Source organism: Pelophylax lessonae, assembly GCF_965119305.1.
Source record: "Pelophylax lessonae genome assembly, chromosome: 8".
In the NCBI taxonomy this organism is placed as follows: domain Eukaryota; kingdom Metazoa; phylum Chordata; class Amphibia; order Anura; family Ranidae; genus Pelophylax; species Pelophylax lessonae.
Window position 1 is genome coordinate 237,570,026 of NC_138775.1, and position 8,516 is coordinate 237,578,541.

The following is an 8,516-nucleotide window of genomic DNA, read 5'->3' on the forward strand; positions in this document are numbered from 1 at the left end:
CTAATAATGTCAGCTCCTTCTAGTGGGCATAATGCAGTATTTTCCTGATTAAGACACTTCAGTCATTTGCATTTGTGCAAGAGGCCCTAGAGAATAAAATGGTCATCGTTGCAATTTTTTATGTCACATGGTATTTGCACAGCAATTTTTCAAACGCTTTTTTTTTGGGAAGAATACATTTTAATGAATTTTATTGCAGAAAAAAAAAAAAATGCAATATACAACCCAATGTTTTGGTAAAACATAAAAGATGATGCTACACCAAGCAAATTTATACCAAACATGTCACGCTTTCAAATTGTGCAGGCTTGTGGAATGGCGCCACTTATGGCGTACTTAAAAACTCTACATAGGTGACGTTTTACAGGTTACCAGTTTAGAGTTACAGAGGAGGTCTAGCACTAGAACTATTGCTCTCCCTATAAAGTTTGTGGCAATCACGTGTGCGGTACAAACACCGTTTACATATGCAGGCGTGACCTACGTATGCTTTCGCTCCTGTGTGCGAGCACGAGGGGACGGGGGTGTTTTAAAAACATTTTTTTTATTATTATTTATTTATTTTTACACTGTCCTTTTAATTATTTTTGCTCGCTTTTATTCCTTCTACAATTAATGTAAACATCCATTGTGATAGAAATAAGGCATGTCTTTATGAAGACATCTGGGGTCTATAAGACCCCAGATCTCTTCTCTACCCTGGAAAGCATGTGAGAAAAAAAATTGATTTCTATGGTAACTCGGCGGCACCACCACATAGTTTTCTGTGCTTCACATTCGCATGGGAGAGCCTGGAGAAGCGGCGGGGGCGAGGGGGACACACCTTCCTCCCGCTGCCTGCAAAAGCAATCCAGTGGCTAATCAGCCGCTAGGATGGCTGTTACATTGTTGGGAATCGCTGCCTGAAAAAGAATACCGGGGTGATGCCTGTAGCTGCAGGCATCATCCCAATATCTCTGCTTCAATGTCATATGATGTCCTACAGGAAAAAGGAAAATCTATACAAGGAAAGAGAAGAGTATAATGTAAGAAAGGGAGAATCTTGCAAACATGGAGTGTACGGGGGTGGAAATGAAAAAAAAAAAAAGCATTGTTTTCTTGAATTTACAGCGCTGTCTACTAGGTCCGTAACCTGCACCCTGATGGACAGTGCCGCATTATATGTAGCACAATAATAAGCTCATTTTCCATACTAAAGGCTGGTACAGACTTTCCAGGAAAGGAGAATTTAGCAGCAAATATGTGGGCTGGTTTAGAAGCCGGTGTCAGACTGAGCCCTTGTATATACCAGATTGATCTCTTGTAATAACACAAGCTTGTGATGTGCTCTAATCATTCTCACTTCTACGAAAGCTGTTATTAGAAAGCAGTGGAGGTCTTTGACGGGTGCTGCAGGTTGTGGGATTTTCAGGTTGCAGCAGTAATGTAATCTTATAACATATCTGTGCTAAAGTGGGCACAGAAATAGACTGTGGGCACTGCTTCTTCATTACAGGTGACAGTAGCGCCAATCAGGGGTCTCTGTAACACTGAGAAGCTTTTTTCCATTACATACAATAAGTAGCTGTAGAGGTAAGGATGCACAATATCTGTTGTTCCAAAGGGAATTCAGAGGGAAAGGGCAGACAGGCATAATCAGTGCTGGGACAAGTCATGCTGCACTGAAACATACCTACAGTATGTGTTTAATGGCAGTATACATCAATGGTGTCTCTGGAAGGAAAAAAACGCCCCTTTGTTGGTGGTAACACTGGAAGGAAAAAATGTCCTTGTGTTGGTGGTGTCACTGGAAAAATGTCCTTGTGTTGGTGGTGTCACTGGAAAAATGTCCTTGTGTTGGTGGTCTCACTGGAAGGAAAAAATGTCCTTGTGTTGGAGGTGTCACTGTAAAAATGTCCTTGTGTAGGAAGGAAAACATTTATGTGTTGGAAGGAAAAAATGTCCCTGCATCAATGGTGTCTCTGGAAGGAAAAAATGTCCTCACATCGGTGGTGTCACTGGAAGGAAAAATATCATAGTGTTGGTGCTTTCACTGGAAGGAAAAAATATCCCTATATTAGTGGTTTCATTGGAAGGACAAAATGCCAGCTGAACACAACAGTGAGGATAATTTTTTGCCACAATACAAAGCACCATGGCATATATACACCACCTTAAGAAGGAGCAGCTGCAGGGTGGTAGAGATGCACCTCACTCAACGCCTGTTTTAACCCATAAAAGCCCGCCCCACTGCCCTGCATCTGTGTGCTTTGTGGTTGCAGCCGGGCTCCATTCACTTGAGTGGGTTGTTTTCAGTGGGCAGTACTGTCAGCTGAACATGTCATAGAGGGTTTAATTCTTGCCATGGCTTGTGTATACCCTCACCAACTGCTTTTTCAGCATAAGGGGGAGTGGTTTGGGTTGGATTTAAAAATGCATTTTTACTGCCCCCCCCAACCACAAGTGTAAACACGCCTTGAGGGAGGTAGGGGGGCCATGAGAAAGAGAGAGGAATCACAGAGGCAGGGTTGTCCTTCACCCTCTGCATACTTACAATTCAAACCTCTTCAGCTTGGCACCTGCCAAAGAATGAGGCAGTTTCTTCTTCTTCCCCTTTCTGGTCATGTGATATGGGCAGGGCCAGGACAAGGGGTAGGCAGGAGGGGAAGCTGCCCTGGGTGCAGCAGAGAAAAGTGGGAAAAGATGAATGCAGGGCAGTACACCCATTCTGCAACATGCATTAGCAGAGGGGGCGCAGTTCCTCATCCTTTTCCTGGGCACTGGATGGATGCGTCCTTGTACCGGTCCTCTGGATATGAGAGTCAGGAAGAGGGGCTGTCTGCTCTCGCTCTCCGGCAGGCACCCATGCTGGGATGGTGTGTTCTCAGTGAACGCCCGTCCTGCTTGCTTTATCCTGCACACATTTAGAGCACCAGCTTCTGGTTGAACGAGAAATAAAGTAAGCATTTCACTTTTCTCATTACCCCTTAGACAAAATAATCAATTAACCCTTGTACTGCAGGAAGGGGGCATTACAATTTGAATTTTAAATGATACTAAAAGCAGTTTTTTTTGTTAAAAATTAAAAAGAGGTGTAGCACTGCCCCCTAGAGGACTGCTGAGAATTACACTTTCTGGATTCCCCTGGGTTACCCGTAGCAACTGATAGCAGATAAAAAGCAATGAAAGTCCTTGGCTCAGTCAATAATCAATCCAGGGGATGTTATTTTTGTGTTTTTATTTGGAACTTGGATAAGAGAAAGGATGAGTGGAATATTCCAACTGTTAACTATTCACAGTCTTGAGGACAGCTAACTGTAGAATACGGCAAGGCCGCTGCTTCACCTTGCAACTGAAGTGAAGATACTTTAAAGTGAAAGGGTTTATGTGATTCCGCGCTTAGGATAGGGAGTATATATGGAAAAAATGACACCGCACCTGGCTGCTGCCCACTTCAAAAAATGCAACCCTAAAAGGGGAGCATTTACATAGATAGGGGAAATGGAAGAAGTGATTGGCTGCCAACAGAAAGGCAAGGCTCCTTCCCTTTTCTTCTCTATACCCGGGTACTGCACTGGAGTATATTATACCTACTGAGCTGACATCTGAATACCACTAAAGGAGAGAGATCGAGGTCTAGGGATATCCTGATTGCCAGTGTATGGGAGCGATCCCCTATTATCGACCCGCTGTTTACCCCTGTAGGGGTAAGGGAATCTGGTAAGCGCAGGACCCCAGGCTCAGGGGAACACTTTTTCCTTCTGCCCATCCACCACACTCTGGGCATAGAGAAAAGAGCACCTTAACCACCATACACGGACTATACATATTTAGGACTTCTTTGGATCTATTAAATCACAGAGTTTGCACATGTTTTTGGATTTATTTGTTTCATAATTTATACGGACACTTTTTACTTTTTGTGCTGCCGTCTATGCACAGCTATATATAAGAAGGAATTTTTTCACCTTTGCACTTTTGCACGTATTTATTGGCAGCTACATATATATATATATATATTTTTGCACTTATATTTATCAGAGTTTTACGGTCATATTTATTGTTTGTTATTTCATGGTTGCTAATTTATGATTGGATTTTTTAATTATTTAATTATTTATTACTTCACTCCTGATATTCACTATTGCACTCCTTTGCACTTTTTATTCACCAATTGCACGCATTGTATGTATATGTTGATCTAATTTTAGAGGTTTTTACTTTATGTTTAGAATTTGCACATAGACCACCTCTGATTTTACACAGTTTTACCATTTGTTTCATGATTTTATAAGGCCATATATAGGTCCTAATATAATTATATTGCATTTTATATAAAACTCAACTCAGGAGTGTAGCAACCACAAATTGAATTCCCAAACACCCCACTAGGCAGCGCCAATTACTTCTTCCATTTCCCCTATCTAAGATACTTTAAAGGTTCCTGCTTGGTTATTCTCTTCAGGGTTCTAAACTTGGCACCCCCTCTACTCTCACTGCCTGTGTGCTGACACCCGTCCACTGACTCTAGCCTCTGGAGTGGTCCCCTTCCTGGCAGACCCCTGGTTCTGTACTCACGGACACTCTTTTTCCAGAGTCACCGTTGCCTCCAACTCCACTAATCAGCCTCCACCGGACCTCTGGGTTCAGCCACACTTTCTCGTTTACCAGGCCGACTGTCTGTGACCACCTTCCACAGCTTCAGAAGAGGAGACAGCCATCACCCACCTTCTGGGACTTGGCTTTCCGCCCAAAAACCCCCTGCCACATGTGTCCTTGGCTTTTATAGCATATCCCAGGATGCACCACTTGTCTGTGCCAATCCACTGAGACAGCCACAAAAGCCTGTGTGTCACTGACTGACTGGGTGAACAGGCCTCCCTATTGGACACAGTGGGGACATTCCCTCAGCCCAGATGAATCACTCATCAGACACACTGAACAGGCCTAACTAGTGATTATGCTCCCCTGATAAGCAGAGTGCAGCTATATTTTACCTGCTGCTCTCCTGATAGGCAGGCAGAGACAAAACTACTCTCCCAACCTAGCACCTATCTAGGAGGGTGCTACAAAGGTTATAATTTTCTGAGCACCCCCGCTCTCTCCTCACAGGAGTTTTAGTCTAGGCTCACACCGAATGCAGCTTTGAAATCATGCGACTTCACTTTAAATCTGCACAGATGTCTATGCAAGTCACACCTGAAATCACCAAACGTAGTGCAGGAACTGCTCTTTTAAATCAGCGTGGCACCGCAAAGTTGGTGTCGCACCAATTTGAACAGGTCCACTGCCAAAAATAGAGTGCCATTTGACCTGTGAAATTGTATGACAAGTTTCATCGGTATGAATGGGGGCTGAATGACAGCAGCAGGCGTCTATGGCTCCCACTGTTCTCAGTACCTCCTGTGAAAGCAGGAAGTGAGGGGAGCGCTGCTGCAGCCGGGACAGCCCTGAAACGGTGACAGGAGTCAGGTGAATGTTTAGGGTTGGTGATGGATAGGACATGTAGTGTGACAAAATGCATTAACCACTTCTGGACCGGAAGGATTTGCCCCCTTAACGACCAGGCCATTTTTTGCGATTTGGCACTGTGTTACTTTAACTGACAATTGCACGGTTGTGCGACGCTGCACCCAAATAAAATTGATGTCCTTTTTTTCCCACAAATAGAGTTTTTTTTTTTTGGTGGTATTTGATCACCTGTGCATTTTTTATTTTGTTGCGTTATAAACAAATAAAGAGCGACAATTCTAAAAACAAAAAACAAAAAAAAAAAAACATTATTTTTCACATTCTGCTATATAACATCCCCCTCCCCTCCCCTGAAAAAAAAGAAAATGTAAAATCGAATTTTTTCATCCTTTTACGCCGATTTGTATTCTGCTACATATTTTTGGTTAAAAAAATCCCAATAAGCGTATATTGATTGCTTTGCACAAAAGTTATCGCGTCTACAAACTAGGGGAAAGATTTATGTAATTGTTATTTATTTATTTATTTATTTTTAATAGTATCGGCGGCAATCTGTGATTTTTAGAGGGACTACAACATTGCAGCGGACAGATCGGACCCCTAACTGACATTTTTGACACTTTTGGGGGGACCAGTGACATTACTAGAGTAATCAGTGCTAAAAAAATGCACTGTTACTGTAATAATGACATTGGCAGGGAAGGGGTTAACCCAGGGGTGATCAAAGGGTTAAGTGTGAGCCTAGCGGAAGTGTTTTATAACTGTATGGGGGAAGGACTTGTGGAATCAACACAGAGACCTGTGATCCTAAATAGGAGGAGCACAGGCTCTCTGTGTTCATTCCAGAGAGAACAACAGCAGACCGCCGTTCTCTCTCTGTGGGGAGTGATCGCGGGTGCCCAGCGGCAATCACGGCAGCTGGCACTGTGGATCGGCTTCCCTGCTTCCTAATGGAGCTTCTCCGCTTCCCAGGAGAAGGACGTACCCATACGTTGGTTCGTGCAGCCGAGCCAGCCTGCCCCAGTATATCTACGGTGGGCGGTCGCAAAGTGGTTAAAGTAAAAAAAAAAAAAAAAAAAAGATTAGAACCACTTTAAGTATATATCCAGCCAACAATTTTTTATTTTTTTTTTAAGTTTTAAGAAATAAGAACAGGTTTAGCATAGTTGAAAAGAGCTTCTGTATCGCTTAGGAGACATTTACAACCTTCAATACTGCTTTCACCCCCTTCATGCCAAGGACAATTTTCAGCGCTGTCACACATTGAAGGACAATTGTGCGGTCATGCAACGCTGTACCCATTGGAAATTTTTATCATTTTTTTAAGATAGATAAAGCTTTCTTTTGGTAATATTTAATCACCACTGGGTTTTTATTTTGTGCTCTTATTTATCCCAAAGGTGTTCTTTTGGGTTGAGGTCAGGATTCTATGCAGGCCAGTCAAGTTCCTCCACCCCAAACTTGCTCATCCATGTCTTTATAGACAGTGCACAAAGCAAGGTCCATAAAGACATGGATGAGTGAGTTTGGGGTGGAGGAACTTGTCTGGCCTGCACAGAGTCCTGACCTCAACCCAAAAGAACTCCTTTGGGATGAATTAGAGCAAAAAATAAAAACCCAGTGGTAATTAAATATTAACAAAAGAAAGCTTTATCTGTCTTTAAAAAAATGATAAAAATTTCCAATGGGTACAGCATTCTCACAGCTGACCTCACAAATGCGCTTCTGGAAGAATGGTCAAACATTCCCATAGACACACTCCTAAATCTTGTGGACAGCCTTCCCAGAAGAGTTGAAGCTGTTATCGCTGCAAAGGGTGGGCCAACTCAATATTGAACCCTAAGGACTAAGACTGGGATGCCATTAATGTATGTAAAGGCAGGTGTCCCAATACTTTTGGTAATATAATGTATATGAACAGCCTTCATTGGAAATAATGCTTTTTTACATGACATGTGAATCTGGGCATTTCGGATCGCATCTGATCCATTAAGAATTCGCATAAGTGTGTAGCGGGGTTAAAGGGTTGATATTACTGACTTGTGCAAGCTCCAGGGCTCTCATCCTTGCTGTACTACATAATGAGTCAGGCAGCCTGTAAAGTCTGAACTCCTGACCTACATACTTGCTTCGAGACATTGATCTGCTAGGTGGGGAGGAAAAAGATGAGCATTAGGCCCTGGAGATTACACTCTAAAAACAAGATGGCACTGATCTTTCATATCTTTCTTTCTATTTATAGGGTCTCTTTCAAAAAATGTCAGATAAGCATTTCCTGATGGACATAATTAGCTTGTGGAGAAGTAGGTTGTACATTTCTTCTGACAAAAAGAGATTTTGGCGAATCAACTACACTTTAAATTATGTACGAGATAATACCCAAGTGCTGATCACTCTTTAGTCAGGCTTTAAATATTTTACATGTTATGGGTTTAAAGAGGGTCATTTTAAGTAATAGCTAAAAACAAATCTGGAGAAGCTGCCTGGTGAATATTGATTTGGTGAGTTTTTGGAAAGGCTCCGTGTGCGGAATGTAAGAAGTTCAGGCCTTGCGCATAATATACAGGTATAGCTTATAATTAACAATATACTGTATATCAGACCAGAAATAGATGGAAAAGCTGATTGGTTCAGTGCAGACTGCCAAATGAGTACATCTGACAGTGTAAACCAGTGGTCTCCAAACTGCGACCCAGGGGCTGTATGTGGCCCTTTGCTTTATCTGGCCCCTGAGGCACTATTCTTTAATCTGGTAAAGGCACTATTCTCCCCACTGACACTAACAGTGGGGCATAACTTCTGCCACTGACACCAATGATGGGGCACTATTCCTTCCACTGACACCAACAATGGGGCACTATTCCTTCCACTGACACCAATAATGGGACACTACTCCTTCCACTGACACCAGTGTTGGGGCACTATTCCTACCACTGATATCAATGATAGGGCACTATTCCTACCACTGATATCAATGATAGGGCACTATTCCTACCACTGATATCAATGATAGGGCACTATTCCTCCCACTGACACAAATGATGGGGCACTATTCCTTCCACTGA

The 8,516-nt window shown here is 42.7% G+C and overlaps 1 long non-coding RNA gene across 1 annotated transcript in view; it reads left to right on the forward strand.

The window, feature by feature from the left end:
- LOC309562086 overlaps positions 1-6,981 on the forward strand; it is a 97,174-nt gene extending 90,193 nt beyond the window's left edge. The window contains exon 3 of the long non-coding RNA XR_014225622.1: positions 6,939-6,981. This is a non-coding gene — a long non-coding RNA (uncharacterized lncRNA). The remainder of the gene's footprint in view (positions 1-6,938) is intronic.
- The last annotated feature ends 1,535 nt before the right edge of the window (positions 6,982-8,516 follow it).